Source organism: Apis cerana, linkage group LG3 (genome assembly GCF_029169275.1).
Source record: "Apis cerana isolate GH-2021 linkage group LG3, AcerK_1.0, whole genome shotgun sequence".
In the NCBI taxonomy this organism is placed as follows: domain Eukaryota; kingdom Metazoa; phylum Arthropoda; class Insecta; order Hymenoptera; family Apidae; genus Apis; species Apis cerana.
In genome coordinates, this window is record NC_083854.1 from 7682792 (window position 1) to 7708585 (window position 25794).

Here is a 25794-nt window from a genome sequence, read left to right on the forward strand (position 1 = left end):
AATCTTCAAATAACCAAACAACTTAAGATATAATAGCTATCGAGAGTGAACACATTGCGACGCTCGAACAGCGACGAGAAGAAAAATCGCGGTGGTCGCCAGACTTTTCCACCGGCGAGTGGATATATCGGATGGACGGCTAACCAATTGGCATTTTGCTCGAATAATTACACGTTATATCGGGCCGTTCAACCGTGAACGCAGATAGCGGCGAAGAGAGCCGCTAAAGTGCACCGGGTGGCCGAGGAAGGAAGAAAAAAAAAAGAAAAAGAAAAAGAAAAAAAAAAGGGGGACACGTTGCAACGAGAGACGTTGCAAGCAACGTCGACCAGACTGCAATTAGATCGCGCCGCAGTTGGACCTCGTAATCGTCGCCACGGTACATAGATCTTCGATTTTTCGGCTCGAATCCGTCTTACTATCCGATAACCGAACGTTTTACGATCCTTACGCTTCGTTTCCTGTTACAATGGCTCCTGCTGGAGCGCACCTCTCGGTACCGTTTCGTTTACTTTCGATGTTTTACCAGTGGGAACGTAATAATGGATGCGGCGTAATAATGGACGGAAGCGGTTTTACACTGTCTCGTGTCTCGGACGTTCGGCGTGGTGAAAAAGGAGGCAAATTTTTCCGTGGAATTGCTCGCGCGTTGAGGATTCTTTTTTTTGTTTTTTTTTTAGGAAAGTCGGCTCAAGATTCTTCATCCGTTCACACATCCGTTGTTTCAATTTTAAGTATTTCGTTCGAGTAATTATAGGATTATCCAATATTATATCATATTGGAATTATCGATAAAGGAAATATCAATTTTTACTCCTGAAAATTAAACTGAATTAATAACATTTATATAAATACATTTGGCGAAATGCAATATCGAATTAGATGGAATAAAAAAAAGAAATTACTGTATCTCAGATTCATCTCAACGTGTAAATCTATCCAGTAGCCTGGATAAGCAGCGTGTATAACTCGATGAATCGTCTTAAGCCTTTCGATAAAGATCCAAAGCGCGGGGTATGGAGGATGGAGGGGCCCGGCGTAAAATCGATACACGTCCGCGTAAAGTTGTTGCACCAGGCGCGTCGAATCGGACGCCTGGAGAAGGGAGCGAAGGTGACCAGCCACGAGATAAAGGAGCAATGGACGAAGGTGGAGGAATGACACCGGATGACAAAGTAACGCGCGCACGAAGCGGAGAGGAGCGGAGAGTGCCACGGCGACAATGGGCGGCTGATTTGTGAACTGCCAGCTCGGATATCGTCGCTCAGCCCACTCGATTTCATCGAACCTCCATAAATTTCTATGGTTCAACATGGGAGGCTCTCTTTCCGGGTCCGTGGCCCGGCGATCGCAGCTGCGCCGCCCGTGTCCTTCCTCAACATTCCACGGCCCGAGTTGCTCGTCCACCTTCCAACCACTCCTGTCACCGTCTTTACCACCGTCCGTCTATGCTAATGAGACACCTTTCCTTTTCTCCTTTCTTAAATTACACCTCCTTCATTTTAGCGTAATCTAGACGAAAATTAATTTTTATTCGTTATTTTATTCTATCGATAATTACTATTCCGTTCGATTGTTTTCTATTTAAATATCCGGAAATAGAACATCTTGCACATTATATCTCGGAAAGAATATTATTTTTCAAATTGAATTGAATAAAATATATTACGAGTTCGAGGTAATTATTTGCAGTTGAACGTTTCTGACGAAAGTTTTTGAGATCGATGCAATACATTTCTATGTAAAACTTTACTGGCGAATGACATCTTGGCGGGAATACGAAGAATTGAATTAATTGTGAAATTAGAAAAAGCGGAAGGAAAGCGGATTGATTTTTTACTAATCGTGACCTTTCTCAATTTAAATGCTTGCAAGTCGAAGTAATCGAACACGACAAAAGGGGATAAGAGCGACAAGTGGACAACACGGATCATATTATACGACCCACGAAACCAGTTTCGCATAATTTGGCGCGAACGATCCTGGAACAGGGCCGGTGTGTTCCACCAGGTCAGAATACTTGCACGATCAAAACAATCGTGTTCACCAACCATCACGCCAATCCGAATTATCGTCGTTTTCTCGTTACAATCCATGGACCATTCTCGACACCATTATCGCTCTGCGGTTTCGATTGATTTGCGCAATGCCAACAGATTGCGGTCATCAGCGTTGCCTCGAACACGATTCCACCCGAATTTTCATCGTTCCATCAAAACACTTTGTCCAACTTCGCGTCGTTTCTCTCTGCCCCTCCCCTCCCCCAAATTACAAAGAAAATTTTACCAACGATCAAGATCGAATACTTTCATCTCATTCGTTTTGCAACGAATCGAAATTCGACGCTCGAATCCGGGCGAAGCAAAGCGAGTAAAAAGAGTAAAAAGAAGAAGCAAGAAGACGACGACGACGACGATGATGATGATGGATCTCGCCCAACGATTCACGTAAAAGAAAAAAAAAGGACTATTAAGGTGAAACTTGGCCGGGCGGAGATGCATGGAGCCTTTTCATCGCGAGCCACGGGAGATGCCGTCACATCTGTAAATAAACAAATGGACAAACGAATGGACGCGCAGGGGGCCGCCCGATTGGACGTTAAAGGAGGGCGCCCGAAAGTGTTTCGAAAGGGGTCACGGGTTTAAAGCGAAAACAGCCAAAGAGTGGATGCGTTTTAATCACGGCGAGGGCCGACCGATGACCCTTGGAAAGCGTTTCGCAAAATAATGCAATAATGCCTCCGGTTAATTTCACGAGTGCTCGAGCCAAATTTAATGGCCAAGTTTAACACAACGCGAAAATTGTATCATCGTTCTCTTTGGATTTCGTCAAGTGTCGTGGTTGATTGTAGCCACGACTTAATTATACGATGTAACAATTCGACGAGAAAAAGGGAAAGAGTTGATCGTTCATTAATAACGTGTCCATTCTATAATGAAACTTTTGGACGAGCATGGTTAATTAACGTTGAAATTTCGATTTCCAAATTTTAATCGAACGATGAACGTTTCTTTTCAATCCTTAAAAGAAGATCCTTAAAATCCGTTATATTAGAAATAATTCATTCATAAATAAAAGGAGATTAAAATAAAACACATTTGCACGCAACAAGTTACCTTTCCATCCGTGGACCATGTTTTGCGGTTTCCTTTTGCACGATGCGCGCAGCTACGCCATCGAGCACCAGCAGTGGATGAAGTACCGTTAGGAACTGCGGAGAGACGCCAGCGCCACGTCCGTTGCAGCACCACCGGTACAATAATCGCGGTAGGAAAAGATAAGAGCGCGAAGAGGAATGCGAACGTGCAATACGCTCTTTGTCCGTATTTCTCGCCTCCCGTGATTCAGGCTCGAAGCTATTTTTTAATGCCGCGCCATTTTTTACATTCCTGCGAACGTGCTATCCTTCCTATTTAATGTTTAAATTACCGCGACCCGTTTCGTTTCGTAATTCTTCCACCTAGGCTACCTGTTCGGGGAGGAGGGAGAGTTTTAAAAAGAGAGCGCAACCTCTTCGCTGCACGTGTCCGTTTCTTTTACACGTACAGTGGGACCACCACGTTATCGAAACCGTGATCCCGCGATCCCTAATTATCGCGTCGGAGAAAGTTGAGCCGCCATGAAAATAAACTCGATTGCGTAATTAATAATAATAATTCAAAACGCATCTCGGAATTCGAATTTCATCCTCTGTAATAACAGGGTTTCGTCGCAGAGGCGTTTACATGGTAAATTTCCCCTCGTATGAATATATTTGTATTGTACCTCTGGATAAAGGTTTTTTTCTATCCTTATTGTTTCGAGAAATTTCTTTTTTTTCGTATCGATATTGCACAATTATGCAAGGATAGATCTTCTCGAAGTTGTTCTGAAAAAAAAGAAAGGAAAAAAAAATTACGACTTCCTTCTAAAACCGATATTAAAATCATCAGCTTCGAGAAAATCGAGGTATTTATCTCTCTTTTCTTACACATCCGATAAACATTAAGACATTCTCCCCTTCACGCACTAACTTTCATCAAGCGAAATAATATTTCGTACGGGGAATAATTTACGAGTTATTCGTATGGTTACGTTGCATACTCGGCTATTCCAACCGTATTCAACCGGTAATGTACTCCATATTCCAGCAATATACGTACGTATAATCCACACGGTCATTTACTTAACGATGCGCTCGCGAGGACGCAACTCTTCCTCGTTTCGCAGCTATCTATCCTCGCTGCCTGATTAATGGGTTCGATGCCAGGAGGACGAGACCGATCAATGATGGATGGGGTATAAATGAGTGATTAATCAGTTTACGGTGTCATTGGGTAGCCGATACGAAGCGGTTCCACTACGAGTGAACGTAGCACGCTACGCCTACTGTCTATCTTCCGCGCTCTCTCGCCTGCCTTCGTACGTAAGAATGTCGCTTAAACTGTGTACGCCTAGACCGGTCGCGCGACTAATATGGGAGTGTGCGCCCGGCTGAAGCCTCAACTGGATCACTGATCCAGCTTGCCACTCGAATCGCTTCCCTTGCCCGTTAAGCTCTCCTCACAATCGTCAAAATTAACGCGGATCTTGATGGAACGATCGAAGTAATTTCTTGCGTTATAACTTTCCTACGATTATATCTCGGAAGAAAAATCGTTGTTGTATATATCGAAAGTATCTTTTCGTTTTGGACGATTGCGGAAAAAAGTCTGCAATAAGTTTCGCTCTCAATGGAGTTATCCATATTAGCGAAATGTTATAAGAGATTAATTCTCGGTTGTTTCATTAATGATGAATGCATAAATGTGTGTATAAAAGATGAGGAACATTGCACGATGTTATTTAACTGATATCGATTAATTATTTAAGGTGAATATATTTAATAATGTTAATGAAAAGTAGTAGCACAGTTGTTATATAATATGCTTTCTTTTTTATTGACCTACACTACTCCGGAATGACTTAAGCAGTGAACCTAAAAAAGCCATAGAAAAGCCATTAAATCGATAATTTTTTGAATCGTATATTTGTGTTTGCGCGTAAGTTGTTTCGGAAATATAAAATGGAGTTCGAAGAGAAGAATTGTGAAGGAGGCTTAAGGGCGCTTCTCGCAATTGCCGAGAGTAGGCAGGGATACCGAGGGATCATAAGGTGATCGAGGAAGTATCTGATCTATGGCACGGGTCTGACGACTTCGTGAGCTTCCGTGGCTCACTTTTTCATATTCCACGAACCGTAGCTTGCGAAACCTCGTCTCGCTCCAGTTGCATTTTTCTCCCTCCCTCTGTCCGCCTCGGTTTTCCTCTTCCTTTTGGCGACAGACTTATCTTCTTAACTTTACAAAATCATATTTTTCCGTGATTCTTGAATCAATCATTATTAAAAAATCGTCGAGATGGTGAACTCATCAAATCGAGCATATTATGCAACACATTTATCGTGTCTGACAGCCATTGTCGCGTATAATTAAATATGTTTAAACTTTCTTGACATAATATTCCAATAAATGATACATCGTAGGAAACTTTGACAAGAATTAGAAAATTTATATGATGCACGAGGTTTAATTTTTCTGTCGAGATTCATTCTTAAAACTTGGCAGACATGACAAGCTTCGTTAATTCCTTATAGAATACTTTTAAGAAAAGTAAAGATCGATTAGAAATGGACCAGTTTCGTTACCAATCTATTTAAAAGTGTTCTCGTTTCGTCGAGATCGGTTTGATCGGTTGTTCGTAGGACCACCCACTATTTTTGCCGGACTCCGAAAGGCGAAAGAAAGGGTAAAGAGTTTTACAGCATGGGAAATCGGGCCGAAATTGGCGTTGCAATAAAGAAAAGGTCAGAGAGACCGTAAAGTTAGCGAGATAATAAAACAAGGCGTAATGATGCTGGTAACGTGTGGGGTGTAATTCGTGTTCCGAACGAGAGAAGAAAAGAGGAAATTGCGATGAATTTCTCAACTATCGGCCGCACCATCGGAAGCGATCCGCTTCTAGGAATCGATTATTTCGTCGACGCTGCTTGGACAATACTCGGATCCAGACTTGGAAGGGTTGCAAATTGAGGGGAATTGAGGAGCCTGTGTAGAATGCGCCCTGTTGCAACCAAAATGTTAGAAACTTTGTTCAGGATCTTTTGATTCTTGAACAATAAATTTTTGTCTGATACTGAACTTTAAAAAAGAATAATACACGTGAAAAATCCATATTGTACAATTGTATGTATTGTATAATTCTCTGGACTTTCCAGTATGTCTACATAGTTCCAAAAATACGACCATTGTGCAACAGTAAAAAGAAGAATAACTTGGCATCGATCATTGATATATGTATATCAATATTTCGTTCTTCGTAATAATGTTCAGAGTTATTACGCATAATATATTTATAATAATGAGAATTGAATCCAGCAAGAAACGGCGCGATACACAACGTGTTAATGCCATTGGAAGCAATCAGTCGAGCATTTCGAACCTGACTCTGCGAGTTTTGCTATCCATTTCCACCTCGTCGTAAGAGATTACGTTCCCATTCTTTTTTCTTTTCTTCCCTTTTCCTTCCCTCGACGAATTCCATCGGTAACGCGGTTACTCCTCGTGTGCCGTGCGCGTACTAGTGTTTCTCTGGCTTGATAATTCTTTCCTGCAATTTCTCCGCGATCGCTTTTACGGTCCCATCGGTCAGCGGAGAGACCACTCTCGACAGCAGGAAGAAGAACGCGGCTATGTCGCCGCGTTCCTCTCGAAGGGCTTGTTTTTCTCCGCGAAATTGCACGAGTCGAGGGAGCACAAAAATCCGGAGGAGAAGAAAAGGTGGCGTACGTTCGATTATCTAATATCGTGCAACCTTTTTCTCCTTCTTCACGATGATGTTTCAAGATGGAGGATGTCTGAATCTCGTTCATTTACGAATGAATATACTTTGAACTCGAAACGTAAATCGATATTCAAAATATAATTGAAAATATTTATATTCAAAAACACATCCGATTTCACTTTCCCCAAATCCAGATCGTTATGAAACCGCATTTAAAATACAATAGAATAATTCCGTAAAGTGGTGGTCCCGCGCTGTCTTCCAGGCATTCATCGCCGCGCCGCGCCGTTGAAAAAGTTACGCAATGCTTCCGCGTGTGCCGCGCGGGAGAAACCGGAAGCGGATCGAGCCGATGCAACCAACGGCCGCGGAGGTTGGCGAAAAATCCGACGTATCGATCGGGTGGAAAACCATCGGAAGTCGATACGCGAAACCGCAAGCGGGGGATCGCCGCTTCCGCTTGGCCGGCAACCTCTCGGATTGTTTCCGCGAGGCGATGATCGAAACGACACGAGGGATGGAGCAAGAAGGAGAGGAAGAGAGGGAGAAAAGGTGGTGGAACTCTAGGCGGTCTAGGAAATGGGAGGAGAGCGGAGGCGATACGACGGAAATAAAAAAGAAAAGAAAAAAAAGGAGAAAGTAAGCCTGGAACGCGCGAGCGTTCACAGAGGTTGATGGATGGGATCGTGGGATGAGATGGTTCGGAAATCGAAAGCTAGAAGTCCTGGAAAAGATTTCTTCCATTAATGCTTTTTATGAAATTGTTATGTCTACGTAGGAAGTAATAACACGATCGTCGTAACGTATTAATCGATTTAATCTTTGAATATCAGTAACGGGCCGTTTCGCGTATCATTATTATGTAGTTTAAAATGTTGTAATTGATCGAGCCCAATCGTTAAATCGTTAATTCGCACGACCAATATAATAATTATAGGGATGTGATATTGATTAAAAAAAAATGAGATACGAGCGAAGAAAAGAAAAGGAGTATAATGTGGCAGAAAGAAAGCAGAAAGGAATAAATTATACGTATACGGTATAGAATTAGTCGACGTTGCGTAGGTATAATTTTCACGTGACTTTTCAAAGATATAATACATTTCTTTCCCGAACTCGGGATCAAAATGAAAAAGAAGAAGAAAAGTCCAATAACGCGTGAATCATCGGCTCCAATTATCCTGTCCTCGAATCCTGCTATCGGATCTCCATCATTCGTTTTATTCTCATTCTCATTCTCATTGGGGGGAGGATCGAATATACCAACGTTCCCCCTCCCACGAGCGAAATGAAGGAAAACCGGCGAGCAAATCTATGAAAGCTTAAGATCGAGCAAGTTCGTTAATCAAGAGCTTTCCCTCGATCAAATCTATCTCCCGCTCGAAATTTCGCCCGATAACGATCACGTTGTCGATGGTTGAATCCACGCCACGCGACGTTCTGCGCGTCGTCTTCCCGTTCCGGAAGCTCCTTCCCCGCGTTCTCCTGGAAGCGTGCGCGGCTCGATAACGCAACGTTCCATCGAAAAGGGAAACGGCCCGAGCTACTTGATCACGGGGACACTCGATGAAACGAAGCGACTCGTGGAAGTGGTTGGCCGGTGGTGAAAGAGGCGGAGGAGGTGGAGGAAAGGCGAGGAGGGACGAGGGAGGACGAGGTGAAGGAAGAGGAGGTGAACGTTGAGAAACCGAGGCGTAATCCGAGGCGTAGATGCATCGATAGCGCGGCGAACAGCCCAGCTTACCCGACTACCACCGACTTCCAGGAGCGTTCTCTCTCGGTGCAGCCTCTCTCGCCGGCCACGCACACACGACCCAGAGATTCTACCACCTTCTCCACCTCCACCGACTTCTTATCCTCTCTCTCTCTCTCTTCTCTATTTCTTCTTCCTCGAACGCGTGCGTGCACGCGAGCGCGCACGGGAGAATGCGAGCGGACGTATGGGCGGTCTACGCTGGCCGACGTCTTCAAAAATGTGGGGAGTGGACCTCGCTCAGCGTCGCTCACCGGATCCGTTTCCACTTTCGCGCTTAGAAATCGTTTCGATTCGAACGAACCCGTTCAAGTCAAGGTTGAAATTTGCGCCTCTTGAAATGATCAAAGACGATGGATAGTCGGATGGATCGATCGAATCCGAGGCGATCGCAATTTTTCCTCCTTCGTTTTTCCTGCGAATCTTTCTGCGAATTAATCAAGAATCATTGAACCCCGATAGAATTGAGAAGGGGGAACGATCGAGCGAATGATTCGTCAACCACCATTTCGAATAATTTATCCCTATATAGTGGCAATTTTATTAGCTATTGGTGGTTAAGAATCTTATCTTATAGGGAAGAGATTGGGTGATAAGAGGTGGTGGTGATAGGCGGGGTCGCGATGAGAACCACTGGACGGGGAGCGGACTCTCGAAGCACTTTATCTCCGGGATGTGGGTCGCGACTGCCGCCCGCCACGCGAGCGCACCGCAAACGCTAATACTATCTTAAGGCTCGTCCACACCTGGCTGCACGTGCGCGGCCGACAGTTTCCGAGAGAGCGTACACCCGTACATTAATCGTCCGCCAGAAGGGACCCTTCTCTTCCTCGAGTTATTATTAGAAAGGTTAATTCGCAACGAGGATAGAAGAAGGAATATCATCCGAACGATTTCGAAGGGGGAGGGGAGGGAGTGATTTATCGTCTCCAAGGGATTTTTCGTGTATCCCGGCTTTTCACTTTCCGTCGAAAAGTAGGGATACAAGATACGAGGCAGGCTCGTTGGAAAATAAGCTTGGATCGCGTTCTACGCGCGAATACCGCGAAACTACTTCCGAGTTGTGTGCCGCGATTTGAATGCCGTTAACCGTTCCATTCGAAACGATCTCCACTTCTTCGTAATCCTCCATCTCCCTAAAAAGTTTTCTCCTGTCCGCATACCGCACGGCACGAACTCTTGTAACCGGACACAACGTGTATTCGGAGAGAAGGGATCGGGCGTACGAATCGTACAAATTATACTCTAATGTGGATGGAAACATCAATTAACGTCTAACGGCCGGTTGTAAGTGGCTTTAACGACCATCGTCCCGGTTGATGGGCCTCGAACGCCGCCCTCTTTTACGCCGCGGCTGCACCTGTGTGTCTCCTCCGTGATTGACGTCCCTCCGTGAATTTCTCTCTCTCGTGCGAGAAGTTTCTACTAAAAGGGGATAAAAGATGGACACGCTCTATCGTGCGTCTATCGAAGATCGTGAAAAATTGCGCGTGAGAGAGAGAGAGAGAGAGAGAGAGAAAAAGTGGACTCTCGTTCGTCTCATTGGTTGGAATCGCGATCGATTTCGCTTCTGAAAGCCTTCTCGCTCTCTCTCTCTTTCTCTCGTTTATTTGCCGAGAAACGTTCTAATCCTGCGCGGACGAAAATAGATGATCGGAGAGTATCGGAGACGTTCTTTTTTTCTTTTCTTTTTTCTTACTCGACAGCTTCACTTTCGATATTACTTTCGAGGCCGGCGACGTATCCAGTATCAGCCGATCCTTCCACGGTCGGTCGAGAGAGTCTCTTCGCTTTCATCGAAGGCGAGGCGAGGCGAGGAAGAAGAAACTAGATCGACGAGGCGATCTCCACTTTTCCAACTGATCGAGCGTCGAGTCGTCTTTGACGTTTGGCTCTTTTTTTTTTTTGTTTTCTTAGAAGAAATACATGGCGTTTGAGCTTGAAAAATTGGACGATTCGATCGGGATTGTAAGAAAATTTCTCGGTTTGTCTCGGAAGCGATGGATTTAGACGATTTCGTTTAGAAATTGATTCCGTAACTGTTATTCCATTGGCTATCGCTTTCTTTCTCCCCGATACAATTGCCGTAACATACGGCTCTCAGATGTGAAACCTGTTATCTAGAAAAAGAACTACAACGTTTGGTCTGATAGTGTATCGGTACAGGACGATCGTGTGTCTCTGCCAAAGAAACAAGCTGGAAACGTCGAACGGTACGTATACCTAAGCCTTCGAGCTACCTTACATAACCACGATATTTCATATTTCAACAGTTCCGCCAAATCTAATATCTACAATTAATCTCAAAAGTATCCGTCCGTGTCGATATAAATATTTTCTGAAGAATCGTTTCTCACCGAAAAGAAAAGAAAAAAAATAATAAAAGCAACCATTAATTAGAATCGAAACTAGGATATAGATAAAAATAATCCAACCGTAAAAATCTATAAAATCGAAAATCACATTCACGAGACGACGTTCCATCGTCGATAAAAAGTAGAGATAATAATTTTTCTTCGCACCAATCGCATCATCGTCCCAAGTAAGTATTACTTATTTCTACCAAGGCCCAAACGCTTTCGGTTACACCCGTAAATAAACCTATAAGGGGTTGAACCAGTCGAATCCATCACTCGTTGCGCGTACACCTCCCAATTTCCCTTCCTTACGGGCACCATAACCAGATCGAATTGCGTTATACAGCAAGATCATTAGCCAATCTCGGTCGGAAGGCAGCGAGTGTCTTACGTAAAAGGGCCAGACGAGAGCGATAAGCGGCCGTTTCCAATCTCGACGTCTTCGTCGAGATCGATCCGGTCTCCCCGTTCTGCCCTAGAAGAAACCAGCCGATAAAAAGATGACCGAGGGGTGGGGAGGGAGAGTAATGACATTTAAGTGGGCACTGTTGCGACGTTATCTTCGCGTTTGGCGGGAGAGTAACTTCTCCTTTTTTCCCGTGCGCGCTCTGGAAAGGGGCAGCGAGTGAAAAAACGGCACACGCCTCGCGGTGCCACCGGCCAGGCCGAATACACGCCGACTTGTTATATTTTCCGCGGCGAGCGCGCAAAACCGAGCGGAGCGGGTCCGAGCGAGCGAGCCAAGAGGCTTTCTCTGGGGCCACCCCGCCCACAATCCGTGTGCACGCCGCGCAGTGGTGTACGGGAGAGCTTCGTGCGCAACATCGTCGTGCAACATGGAAATAGGATCGTGCGGATGCGGCGCGAACCGATCTATCGATGTAGATCGTAGTCAAGAGAGCGCGGCGTCTTTGGATCGACGTTTGGAACGGATTGGGTCGGGTCGAGGTGGGTTTCTCATCCGTGGTTTCTCGAGAAGAGAATCGAGAAATTGAATGGAATGGACGAATATTTTTATTCATTTTGTTTAACCCTCTCTTTCGAGATTCGAGTTGAAATTTTGGCGAGCGATATATCGAGAGATATTCGATGACAATTTCACAGCTCGAGAGGAATGTAAAGCCATTCGATTGGTACCAGGATACGCCGAGGATGAAAACCTTGTTCCCGTTTCCTATATATAGAAACTTAAAGCGCGGTAACGCGATAAACGTGCAAGGCAGAGTCCGCGCCTCTACTCTAGAGGAGTATAGAAAATTTATACACCTAGCCCCAGAACTTCATTTGACCGAGAGATCGAACTTGAGAAATACATCGATCATCTTTCTCCTCCAATTTTTTCATAAATTCTTCTTCGGATCCGCAATTATTATTCGTTATCTATCCTATTATAATTATCGTCTCGTTGCGCATAAAGACTTCAAGTAGCATCGGTAAAAATGGAGAGAGAACTTCTCATTCGCTTCGATTTTACTCGAGAGATAAAAAAGAGGGGAAAGATACAGTAGCCGAGCGAGTATGGAAGAAAAAAGAGTATGGCGGGAAAAGGAACCGCCAGTCATTGCGGTGCGTTCATCGGAACTTTCGATCTTCACGAGCAAACAGGCGAGCGGACAAGCGGTGGAAGACGAAAACTAGATCACTTCTGGACGTGGTCGCCTCGGCCACGCCACGCCATGCCACGCCACGCCACGCCGGAACGGTGGCGATACTGTAGAAAGAGAGAAAGGGATCGGTGTTATTGGCGGCGTTCACACCAGGCGACCCGTTAATGCTCGAGAATCGAAGACACTCGAACGCGTGTCCATCCTGTCGTATAAATATCGGAACATAATCGCGGCATCCGGGTTATATACGGGCCATATTTCCATCGTAAAGATCGAAAGGTGATTTTATGCAGTCCCGGATTTTATGCAGCTTGTGCGTAGGATTATTAATGGACTCGGGACAGGTGCGATTTTAAATGAGTGAAACTAGTTGTAATATTTATATATAGTTGTACAAAATTTCGTTATTCTTGACAATAATTCCAGCCAGTGCGAACAACTCTGCCAAGCGATAAATAAGAGGATTCTTTGATGCCAAGCGATGACGTTTCAACGATACGTTATTCGAAGTGTTGAAATCGACTCTTCCTTTACGCTGCTTTCATTGGAAAAGAGAAGAATTTGTATTAAATACATCGATATTAATAAATCTAATTTACCATTTATTCGTTCAACGCTTGGATATTTGATCAATCGAAAGAAAGTGAGGGAAAATCGGCCATGACAATAACCTAAAATCTAATTTTCCCTCTTTCTCTTTTTATTCGCCGTATTACCTCACCTTCTCTCCTTAAATAGTTCATCTTCTCGCGTCCTAACCTCTCGATTTCAACCATCCTACTTCGATCTCCAATCCTTTCCCATAACGCTCGAATCTCTCGACTAATTATCGTGCCTTCGAACATGCCTCGATCCTTCTACCGACGATTGGAATTTAATCGATAAAAAAAATATAAAATGACGTAAAATGACGAATGTGTTAATCGCGCATATCGATCTGGTAAATATTTGATCGACACGAATTAATTGGCGCGGAGCGCGTTCGGCGAGCGCGCAACACGTGCACCGTGTTCCGATAATCAATTAACCGTCGGATTTCACCGCGAAAACGTTAAATAGAACGAAAAGTCGAGATGAAAGCTGTAAACGGTCGATGGCCTGCGCTTCCGTGGACTGTGATGGCGCGCACGCCACAGAGAGCCGATGTAATCGAGATTAACACGCGTCCAACCGAGCGAAATCCAAAGTTAGTCCGATAAATTCGTTCGGATCTGGATAATTTTAATATCATTATTCATCGATGCTTAGACGGTGTATAAATTATACCGTTAAACGAAGGTGTTTCCCATGATTTTTCTTTTTTTTTTTTACCCGTACTTTGTACAGGGTGTCTTACGGCGAGTGTCTTTGTCGAGACGTCAATTAAAATTAGATTTTGCCGAACGGATGACAGCGTTAATTGGGATCGAAACGAGAGAGCTCGGGGCGAAAAGAAGAACAAGCGGGCAAGAAACCAGTGAAAGTAACGCTCGGCCACGCGTCCTGCCCGAGCGTAACGCGGCTTTTCTGCCTGGAACCCGTGCACACGTGCACGCACGTGGACGTCCCGTCGCTTCCAGGTATCCATGAAAACTTCTAATTACGAGACAGCGGCGATCGGTCTGGTTGCATATGGAATACGGTAGGAGTTTCGGTTTAACTGGCTTAATACGGAGACAGGTAGTTGGGCGGAAATAAATTGAGGCCCCCGCTGAGTAATCGAGAGATGTTATTAAGAATGGTTCGTATTTCTGATTCAGAATAACTCTTTGCACGAACGTGACGCGAAGATGCCATTCGTGATTGAAATGGTCGAAGAAAATAGCTTGAGACGTTGGGCATTGAGAGAAAATAAAGGATAAAATTATTTAATTTTAATATCGAACGTTAAATCATAAATATACGTTTGAAATAGTACAAAGAAACTCCCAACTCGAAGATAATTATTTAATTTGGAGAATAGAATAAACATTTCATCTTCATTCAAGAAATCGCAAAAATTTTACTCACAGAATCTCGACGGTATTACAACGATGTACCGGTCGTAATCGTTATTTTGCGCTGTCGGCTGCACGAAAAATCTCGTGAAAAAAAAGAGAGAGAGAGAGAGAAGTACAAACCGGTGCACTTAACGTGCCAACGAGCGCGAAAGGCACGAGCATAACAAGCTTGGTTTCGCGAGAAAGCGAGAGACTTGAGGTGAAACAGGTGAATTCGTGGTGATAAGGGGCGCGCGCGTGTTCAGTTTGTCATATCGTAACGTAATTTCACGATTTGATAAACTAATCTATAATATTAAGGATACGAACTGGTTCCACACACTATAACTTGTGCGGCATCGAACTTTCATTCCCTCGATTTTCTTCCTACCTAGGCTTCATCATCTATTTGCAAATGGCACGGTTACGGTTAATTAGCACGTACTCGTGCTAATTACTTTCTTTATTCGGAATCGAAAGTCGGGACTCGGAACTTTTCTTGCGGATTCTTCGAGAAAGAATAGAGATAGGGTTCGTTCAATATTCTTATGCGCATCAGGAAGTGGAATTTTTATTTCCTTTTCGATTCGTAACGCCGATGGGACGGATCGATGAAGATCTAATTTCCAATTGATTCGAGTCGAATGAAATGATCTGTATTCCTTTCTCTCGCGAGATAGAACTTTAGGCAAATTTTATTCGAAATGAGAAGGAGAAATAATTATTTTGAATTTTTAATTCAATCAACGCACGCACAGAAAATTGTTTCAACATAAAAATGTTAAAAATTAAAATAGAAAGTGGATAATTGTGGGAATAAAATAACGTTTGAAATGATATTTTAAAAAAATAACCAGATCTATTAGAAAGCGTTTTCAAAAAAAAAGGATGCTTTTCTCTGGCAAGAACTTTTCGTAACGCTTCGAATTTTCATACCGATACCGACCAATAATATTACTTAACGCATGTATCAACGACCAAGCCTTTGATCCGTCCGCATTTCTTTCGATTCATCGACGCGGAAGATCTCGCATTAGCAATCTTGCAAAACTACCAACTGCACAATCGAGTGGATTAAGACGTAGCTCTTAAGCATATACCGGCGTCTTAACGATCCATTCATGAATTCCTCGTGGAACGCGTGCGATGCGTAAGCGACAGGGTTGATTTCGACTCCCCATTAATTATTTCATTCCTTCCGAAACTAATCCCTTCCTCGCCTTTGAATCGATCCGATACGTGAAACAATCTTGGGATCAATGGTTCGTATCCATTGCGGATTATAACATCAATTAAAAAGTGAGAAATAAAAACAATCGAATTACCATATCTCCTCATTATCGCTCGACGTTGCTCATACTACCGTGTAATCAATATAATCTATTCTTTATTTTATGAAATCATTATTCTCCTCGGTCTACGCAATTAAACCGAGTACGTTGCATTTAATTATTAGATTACTCTTCATATAATTATGAAATTTGAACGTAATCTGACATGGTACGGCGATAATCCTCGCCGAACTGGAACTTTCGATCGCGCAAGGAGATAGACAAGAGGATACACACGTAAAACTGTGTGAATAAACAATTGAATCGAACGAGAAGTGGTTTCGTATATATATATATGGTGAATATTTATTCGATCTTCGAAACCTAAGGATTCTCGGAAGGTGAGGTTCGATAAATGGTAAGAGGGAGAGAGAAAGAGAGAGCTAACTTTTTAACTAGGCGGACGGCCAATTTGTAGAATAATTTCTCAACCGACTTACGCTTCGTTTCCTCTTTCCTTCACTCTTTGCTCGATTCTAGCCGCGAGAACGGCGCATACCAACGCTCATTCTTAGAATCCTTGGCGAATACCGGAGCGTATCGAGCTACATGGAGGAGCGCGCGTGTTAATAGGAGCCACGGTGTGTAAACCGAGCAATTTCAAAGGGCAAATATTCTCCATTACTCTTACTCTAAGTAAAAGTTGGCCGAAGCGGAACAGTCTTAATGGCTTCATTCGATTATAAACTCGATCTTATTTTTTAATGTTAAATTTTTCACTCGAACTATATATATACGTATATCGAAACTATTCAAATTTGATCGAAAATCTTTTTTCCAATATTTTCAAAACACGAACGAGACCCAGCGATAAAAATGATGGTGAAAATGAAATTTACACGCGAATTTATGTATCTCGCACGGATTAATTTCTTCAAGAAATTGCAACCAACTTGCGAAATAATTATTTACGATCTCTGCGTTTACCAAGAGGGGGTGGGGGGCCTCGAAAAATAGACAATGAAAATTTCACAATACAGGGGCGTGTAGATCGGATCGAGGCCAGAGGCGAAATCGAGCGAATGCTACGCCGCTGTATTTCGAATCGCTTTTAATTTATAATGGCGATCGATGTATATATGGGACCCCAACAAGGAAGCGAGAACAACTCGTGCTCCGTGTCACTATCACTCGCGTTCGACGAAACTCGGCCGCAGTGGTCGCAAGATCGCAGATGTTGCCGCTATTCCTCCATCTGTCACCCTTGTATAATAACATTTCTTCATCCCTCGAATCCTACCGTTCGAAAATCCTTTCGTCGTGCAAAGAATTTTACAAGTTACGAGGAATCGTTTGATACACGACGTCCCGACGATTTCTCTTCGGGAACACTAATTCTCGATCGTATTGGCGGGTATCTGTGGTTGGGCCAGACGTTATAGGAACATGTTAATCGTAAGAGACGCTAGGACTAAGTTATAGGCAGATAACGTCGTGGCCAGGGTTCAGACACTTCCTGGTTATACTAATCCTAGTTCATGCTCGGCCACAGACCGATTCTGGCTATCTTTAGATTACACCGGACACTTGCACCGATCTTAGATTGCGCTAGACCCATAGCCACGGGGATATAAGGTTGGATACAATGTGTAGTTTGAGGTTATATTAATTCCAGGTTATGTTCGGCCGAATGTTGCAACGGTATGTCTTCGATCCTGGTATTGGGTTAAGCCCAATGCTGCTCACCGTATAATTTGTCGGAGATAATCAATCAGATACGTGTTTCTTTCGGGCGATGCATGGAATCGTGCGACGTCCACGAGTAGAAAAATGGATACAGGAGGTTTGAATAAGGTTAAGGTTTCTCTCCGTCTAATCTAATTTGTCGACACGAAACATTCCTTCTGGACACTTTGTTTTCATCCACAGTACACTCTCCTTTTAAGCGGCGAGACCTGTAATGCCAAGTCGGATGAATCATCGAAAACTCGAATGGAACCGCTCTGCGTCTGATAAGGACGGTGCGTATCTACTGGCGCGGACGCACGTGACTGGCACGCACGTTCACCAATGCGGCCATTTCCTTTTCGTCGATCGAATCCCAGTCAACAATTTTTTCTTTCTTTCTCACCTATTAGGGGAAAGTCGACGCGTTGAAAGTTGAAGTATCATCCATTTTTTCCGAATTCGAAGAAGTAATTCCTAAAAATTAAAAAAAGAGGAATTAAACAAAATCCCCGTTAAAGAAATTCGATCTACATCGAATCTCTACGACAATCCTCCAATCCGATCTAGGATTTCACCTAATGCCGGGTTCTCCCCTTTCCGAGAAAAAAATCTTCGAACGCGGGCGTGAAACACACGGTTGGTGTTTCCTTTGAACGGACGGAAGCCGTAAGTCGAGCTCGATCCAGAAAGAGAGAGAGAGAGAGATCCTATCTTCCCACCCACGTGACGATTTGGAAGGCGGAGGATTCCATGGACACTTGGTCTCGCTTCTCTATTACCAGGCGTGGACATTACGATCGGTGTCCGTAGCATCCGATACCGAACCGATCGAGACGACTGACCCACGACTGCCTACACGATCTCCAACCTAGAGCTGTGAAACGGTGGGCCGGCCATTTTTTTTTCCCCTTCGACCACTCGAGATTATCGCCCGCCACGGGACAACTCGTGCTCGATCCCTTCGTTTCTGAGTCACTGCTCCGCCCTCGGAACGCGAGCTGTGCGTAGACCGGGGAACTCGTCACGGAACTCGAATCCCGAGAGGAGCGAGCCGAGGAACCCGTTACTCGTCCGCCAGTATGTATAGAGCGGATGGAAAAGCCGCGTGCACGAGGGATGGCACCGGTCGAGCGAGAGATATCTAATCTTGTAATGGATAAGCGATTACTCGAGAGCCAGTTCTTCGTACGTTGGCATAAATCGAGTTTGTTATTGTCGTGCATTTATGCTTTTTCAAGATTCGAGCCTGGATAAGCCGAAGCGAGAGATAAACAAGTTTTTTTTGCCATCTTCGGATTTCGAAATATATTTCAACGAATAAAGGGATAATTTCGCTCTTGGATGGACAAGAGGTTGTTGCTACTTTTCCTTCAAACATCCTTTACATCTTCTAAAAAAAAAAGACTTTAGATTAGTTTATACGTGATAAAACGAGAACAAGCTGGGAACAAAGCGATCAGAGAAGATTGAAAACGCACGCGAAACGCGAATTATGAATTATTCGAAAGAAGAATAAAACAAATTTCTTTACACGCTATTAAATTAGCGGACGAGTTTCGAAAACAGCCGTCCAGTTCGAGAGCAGGATACTCGAGCAACTTTTTAATCGGAAGATATAGACTCGTAGCTAATTTGTATTAACTGTTGGTAATTTGTACCGGCCGGAAATGGAATCGTAACTCGATTACTCGGCGCGGAAATCGCGGAGCGAAAAGAGACGAGCGTTTAAATGCGCGGTAGCCGGACGATCGGTGCGCATCGTGAACATAATTATCGAGCACGTATCGATGGATTTATCGTGCTACCGGATCGACTCGATCTCTGTCGCGCATATCATAACGCGCCGAGATCGCGAACCGGTTCCAAGCGCGCGAGTTTGACGCAGATGTGAAATGTGACGAAATTCCGGGTTATCCGGGCGACACACCTCTATCGATCGTTTCGCAATCGATCTCCCTATTGGAAGATCGGCTCGCTCCTTTCCTCCACGATGTTTAGAGTATCTGTTTAAAGTATCGCGTATTATTCCGCTAATTTTGTTTGTCGATTTATAGATCGAAATCTGGAAAATTTCGTTTACAGGAAGATTCACTTTTTGCAATTGTGCACGGTTTTCTAATAACGGTTAAAATTTTATTTATTCGAGAACTAGTTCGATCAACTCCTCAGATTCATAAATAATCGAAGCTTAAAAAAAGTCAAATTGATGAAACGAATAAGATTTAAATCCATCGTTCGAATTTACAAATGAAAAAGAAATTTGAGACGTATTTATTTGGCATCGTGGCGACAGATATAGCCCTCCTACGAGCGCACGATCTTTCGACATCCTTCCGCGTTCCAAGACGACGCGTCGTCCTTTTGTTCGGCCCACGTTCAACCCTGACGATGACTCGAGGAAATCGACGACTTAATTAAATCGCTACGAAAAACATCGCCTCTATTCCCCAACAGCGCGAGGACACGGACAAAGTGAGTCACGGCATTCTTCACGATTCTTTCAGGTTAATTAAGGATGGATCTACCCTTGACGAACTTGAGGCCGGTGACTAGAAGCTAGGCCATATGTCCCTCCATCGATCCAATTGCGACCTGATCCGATCGTTATTCAAGGTATTTTGCAACGGCCCCGTGATTGCACGCCGAGGAGGAATCTGCATTCCACGTCTTCACGAGATTTTACGAGCTTGTTATTTGTAATGTGCTCGATCCACGGAAGGCAGTAACGAACGAGTCTATAACTTGTCTGAATAATTAAAACGGGTTATATAGCAGTAGTCAAAGTGTCGTAAAATGGAGGAACGTTGGCAGAGGCAGGCGTTGAATCACGACAGTTGATGGATCGACGATTGAGTTTTTAGTTGATGTCATTTCCCCCATTCCAAATAATAATAAATAAATTGAATCGCGTGGATTAATATAGTTCTCCCTTTTCTTAACCATATTTTTGAATTAAATTAATTTGTAAACGTTGGTAATGGCATTGGCTCGATTCTCATCAACCGTTTCATCCATTCCCCGTTTAATTTTCCAACACGGGACCTGAAATTTCCATTTTTTAATTAATAGAGATAGGAGAATCTTTATTCGCTTCGAACTTGCATAATTTATTAACTCAAAACATCGAATAAGTAGCACGATGAACGGATTATTATTTAAATAAAAATATTACTTGAACTAGCTAATTAATTTCGAAATTAAATTCGGAAACAAGTTTTAATTTCTCCAAAAATAATAATAAAAAATATCTTCTATGGAAAATAAACTTTAACCAACAATATCTCTATCGAGGATACATATAATACGTGCATAAACTGACAAAAAAAAAAAAAAAAGAAAGAAAGAAAGGAAGAAAACGTGAGAAACGTTTAATTTTAAATCAAACGCAAACACTTTTTACACCGGGGGGGAAAACGTAAGAGAAAAACTTGCCAATTGACCTCATCGATCGCCGTTTAAAACGCGATTTCCAAATACAAATACATCCGCGCTGTTTATTGGCTCGTCACGATATTATTTTACCACCGTTCCAACACCGGACACCGGATAATCGTCGTTTCCCCGCCACGCGTGTCGCATCGTCCACACTTTCTCGACGACGAAGCCGCCCAAAGAGACAGAGAGAGATAGACAAAGAAAGAGAAACACGCGCGCGATTTTTCCGCGCGCGGACCGGCAGCCGAGCGGCGGCTCGCTTTCGAAACCGAGCCGCCGCCGGACGACGACATTCTTTCGCAGCGGTTCTGGAGCAAAGCGACCGCTTCTCCCGCTTCTTCTCTCGAAACCACCGCGTCTCCCATCGCGATGTAATTTGCATTTAAACGCCTCGCTTACGCAACGGCCGAGGCAAACGCGTTCAGGAAACGCGGCGAGAATGATGATAGCACGGTAAAGAATGCGCGATTATTCTCCCTTTCCTGAAAGGGAGGTGTTTTTATCTATGTTTTATTTACAGCAATCGATATTTGGAGCAAGACGTGGCTCCTTATTCCAAGTTCTACATTTCTTAATATTGCAATCAGTTTAATATGATAAAGCAGAAAAACGTTGCATTGTAAGAGAAAAGAGATTGTTACAGTTTAATTGGAACATTCTATCGCATCTTTTGTACTCCTTGGATCTTGCTCCGACTATTATTTGTTATTAAAAAATTCTCTCCATAATAAACGATTCCAATCCGTAAGCGAAATAAAAACGCACCTCGAGGAATATTTTGCAAATAAACCCCAACAATTTTGGAAAGAAGGAATAATGAGGCTTTTTGAGAGATGGAAGAAGGTGATAGAGCGGAATATACAATAAATTAATCTTAAGCAACAAATATGCATTCATTTCGTATTAAAGGAAAAGAGAGAAACTTATGGGACACTTTAATATTAAGGGATATCGTAGGATATCTTCTATGTTGAACCAGTCCTTTTATCGGATTAAAGGGTTAACTCATCGAAAATTATGATAATAAATATTCGAATAAATTGTTTCTTTTTCAAAAATTTTATATAAATGCGTAATCGTGCTCGAAGACCAATTAATCGCTCAAAAAAAAAACACTTGACATAATAAATAAACAACCAACGAACATTAATCTGTAACACATGCGTAATCACAAAGTGAAATTATATTACATGATCGAGTCACCGTCAAACGATATCTCACATTCGAAAACTCGAATATCCAGCAAAATACATTCTTGCTCGAAACTTCTTTTCCAAAGAAGAGCGACGAGTGAATGAAGAAAGGATAAAGGATAAAGTAGGGTGGTAAAAATTACGATCAAAAATTACGAGGCCCAATTAGCCTTCGCATCCAATCCCGCCAGAGTCACCGTGACCGAACACTGTAATTATCGAGCATAACTCATCGGGAACGCCCGCTGGGCCAAGCCGACGAAAATTAATTAAAACATTACATCGTCCTTCGTGCCTTTTAACAGGGCAAATTAGTCAAATTGGGACTCGTCGATTGTCCAAACCTGACGATTCACGCAAGGACAACCGGACGATTTTCCCATCTAACTACCGTACCCGGCCAACCATTTTCAACGAAATTTCCGCCAGTTTCTCGACATGCAGGCCGATGACGCGGGCAAGGACGCGCGGATTAGCATACAGGCGGACCACCCATGATACGACCCTGCCCGGCCAACGGACTCTTCAACCTCGTAATAAGCGGCCGCTCATGTCGGATCCTCCTTGGTACAAGTACCGCTCGTGTACCCATCCGTATATCTCGATTTATATCGTTATCGATCCTTTATTGGCGTCGATATATATTCTTACAACGATCACGGACGATATCTCTCTCTCTCTCCCTTCCTTCTCTTCCTGTTCCGCTGCACACCGCCGCGTAGGAGGAGTCTGCGATGATCGTAGATGAAACGGCCGAGTTTCGTTCTAAGATTCTTTATTACTCTTTCCTCGAAAGATTCGTTTGATCGTTGGTGGATAGATGATAAGAAATGATGAATACATACGTGTTATTTTTAACGATTTTTAACGATCGAATTTCGTTCTAAGATTCTTTATGGGAAGATTCTCTACCGTTCGATCTTTTTCATAGAAATCTCTCTTTGGGATTTTTTTTTAATATTGATTTTAAGTAAGGTTTTGAGTATTTGGATCGATATAACGGCACGTGCCTGTTCTATCCAGTGCAACGAATAAAAATACGATACGTATTTCAAATAATTTCCATACTCTGCCAACATCTTTAGGATGAATTCACCGTAACACGCCTCTCTGTATTCGACGATAAACCAGTTATAGATTAATTAATTCCACCGGTAATTGTAACCCATAAGGATAGGGGACGGGCATAAGCGCATATACGAGAATAGGAACAAGCTTATTTATCGTCGCCGCCGGTTTACTGGCCTCTGTACCCCGTGTACCGCGGTTATTAATTAACCAACCCCGTCGATTATTCCGAGTAATTATTGGAAGCATCGACATCCCGATAAGATGTTCCCCGTGAGACGACAAGTGATTACGATTGGTGGTACACGCTCGGTTCCATTCGATGTACGATCTCGTACGATACTCTCGCGTGTCACGCGGGGCGAAAAGGAAACGTTGGCAGGATTTTTCGAGCTCGAGGATCCAGCCGTAGCGACGACCGTGACACGAAGGACACGAGCAGTGTCTTTCTCTCCTCCGTCTTGCAAGAACTTGCTTGAAAATGTGTTACGGCTCGTCGTTGCATGAAAAATTGCATAAAAAAGGAGTAACCTTCGTTTCCTAGTTCGTTGGTCACCATATTCGTCGTCGCTGATTTGCGTAACCAAGAATTTTTCTCCCGATCGATCTGCTTGATAGAACTTCAGAAAGAGAGAGAGAGAGAGAGAGAATTATCCGCGCATGGTTTCGGCCGTTTCATTGTGGCCGTGGTTAAATTAGACGTCTTCGAAAAACTATTGTACAACCGTGGTGATTTATCGAAGCCCCGAGCAACGATTAATTGCGCGTTGCGAGAGAGAACGCGAAAAACATCGTGTGGTCGATCGGTTATAATGTTACGGTTGGTAAAGTGATTGGAAGGAATCTGTCCGGTGATTTAATAAAGAGTAATTGTCGTTTCTGAAGTTTCAATTCGTCCGTATACTTAAGAATTTCAATTTGAATAGTTGCGTGGAACGCGAAGCGAGGAGGAGAGGGGGGGGGAGAAATTGATAGAAAAGCCTTTGATGATTCGAGATTGCAAGATTTATCTCCATAATATCATAGAAGAATCTAATAAATATCAAAAGAGATATATGCCGTACAGTAGAAGTGCATTCACATATGAGGAGGTAAGCTAGTTCTCGATTAATAAATTCATGCTTAATCATCGAAACTATAAATTTCGTTCTGATAAATTAAATTCTGTTTGAAAATATTTATATACATGGACGTGTTCGGTCTTTCCGCAATTACAATATGATCAATAGAGGCGGGATCATTCGGGATCCACATTCGCCCCATTTCTCCTTCGTATCTTCGTATATTCTAATTTTCAAACTGCATTGAGTCGTCACGCGATGGAGCACGCGAATCGACCGAACCGATCCGCGATGAGCGTCGATGATTTCTTCCTTGCAATTTTCTGACCGCCCCTCCACGAGATCGTTATCGCTATCCGATCTTCTGCACACGTTCGAGGTTCGGCTCGATCGGGAAACAATTGGCCAACTGGGACGCGACCTGTCCACGCGCCAATTCGGTCGAAAGTTTGCCGGTTGACGGGGCGCGAAAATAATTGACTGGTCGGCTCGGTCGGTAAGCGAATGCCTCGACGGCCATTAGTTTCTCCGTCGATCGGCCGTGATTTACGCTATCGTTAACGCCGCTTTAAGGGGCTGCGACACCTTCACCGAGAGATGTTTTGACGGTGTTTTCGGCCTGTGTTTATCCGTGGACCGATTTAAAAAATACGTAATTAAAAAGCGCACTATTTAACGCCACCTTCCCTCTCACCTTCTTAATGATTTAAATCTTTTTGAGAAGGGGGATGAGAGTGTCAATTTTCGTCCCACGTTAATTCGTAATTTACCTTATCCAGTGGGGAAACGAAACGTTCGTGGCGATGTTTGCTGATCGTATCGGATACGGGATGGATGATGAGAGAGATATATAGCAGGTAAAAATTAATAGAGAAATTAAAGCGTATTTGATATCCGAGGTTTGGGAACAACGAGCAAGTATTTGACCCCTTCGATTCTTTTACATTATTTTACATTTATTTTCTCAATAAACCTATCAATTATTCAAGATTTCATAGTTTCGTTAATATTTATAATCTTGCTGAATCGAAGCAGAACGCTTTTACGATTGCAAAATTCCTTTCAAATTACATTTAACGCGTTTATACTCGTCTGTTCCTTGATAACTCTCCTTTATAGATCTTAACCGAGACGAAGTTCGATCACTTTCGTGTCGAAAACGAAACGATCGATCGGAATCGGGGGTCTAATCACAGAGCAACCAAGGAGATCCTTCCGCTCGAGAACGCTGTTAAGGCCGATTTCTAAAAATCGCAAAAAAGTCGATGGTGCAACTGATAAAGTCCTTGCCGCGAGTGAAAACTAAACTTGCCGATTCTTGGTGCCGTTTCGAGAGATCTCGCCTCGCGGGGACCCTCCCCCTCCCCCTCCGTGCTTCTTGGTCGAGGCGAGGATCGTGAAACCGATCGCTCATAAACACGAAATTACTGTAGTCGTCGGGTTTGTTGCGTGCAAGCCGCACTGGCGTAGCGAATCCGTTGAAAAGTTGCCCGAGGCTTGCTCGAAACCGCCCGATGTTTGACGTTTCTATTGGAGCCGATTCCACGATAACTCGTGCTGCAT

The 25794-nt window shown here is 43.5% G+C and overlaps 2 long non-coding RNA genes across 2 annotated transcripts; one reads left to right on the forward strand and one right to left on the reverse strand.

The window, feature by feature from the left end:
* The first annotated feature begins 12035 nt into the window (after positions 1 to 12035).
* Positions 12036 to 13119, forward strand: LOC133665761 (uncharacterized). The gene is made up of 2 exons (XR_009829006.1): positions 12036 to 12861; positions 12944 to 13119. It is a non-coding gene; the product is annotated as an uncharacterized LOC133665761 (long non-coding RNA).
* A 6461-nt stretch (positions 13120 to 19580) lies between these two features.
* LOC133665760 (uncharacterized) lies at positions 19581 to 21202 on the reverse strand. The gene is made up of 2 exons (XR_009829005.1): positions 20915 to 21202; positions 19581 to 20516 (listed from the first exon to the last, which is right to left on the reverse strand). It is a non-coding gene; the product is annotated as an uncharacterized LOC133665760 (long non-coding RNA).
* Between the last annotated feature and the right edge of the window lie 4592 nt (positions 21203 to 25794).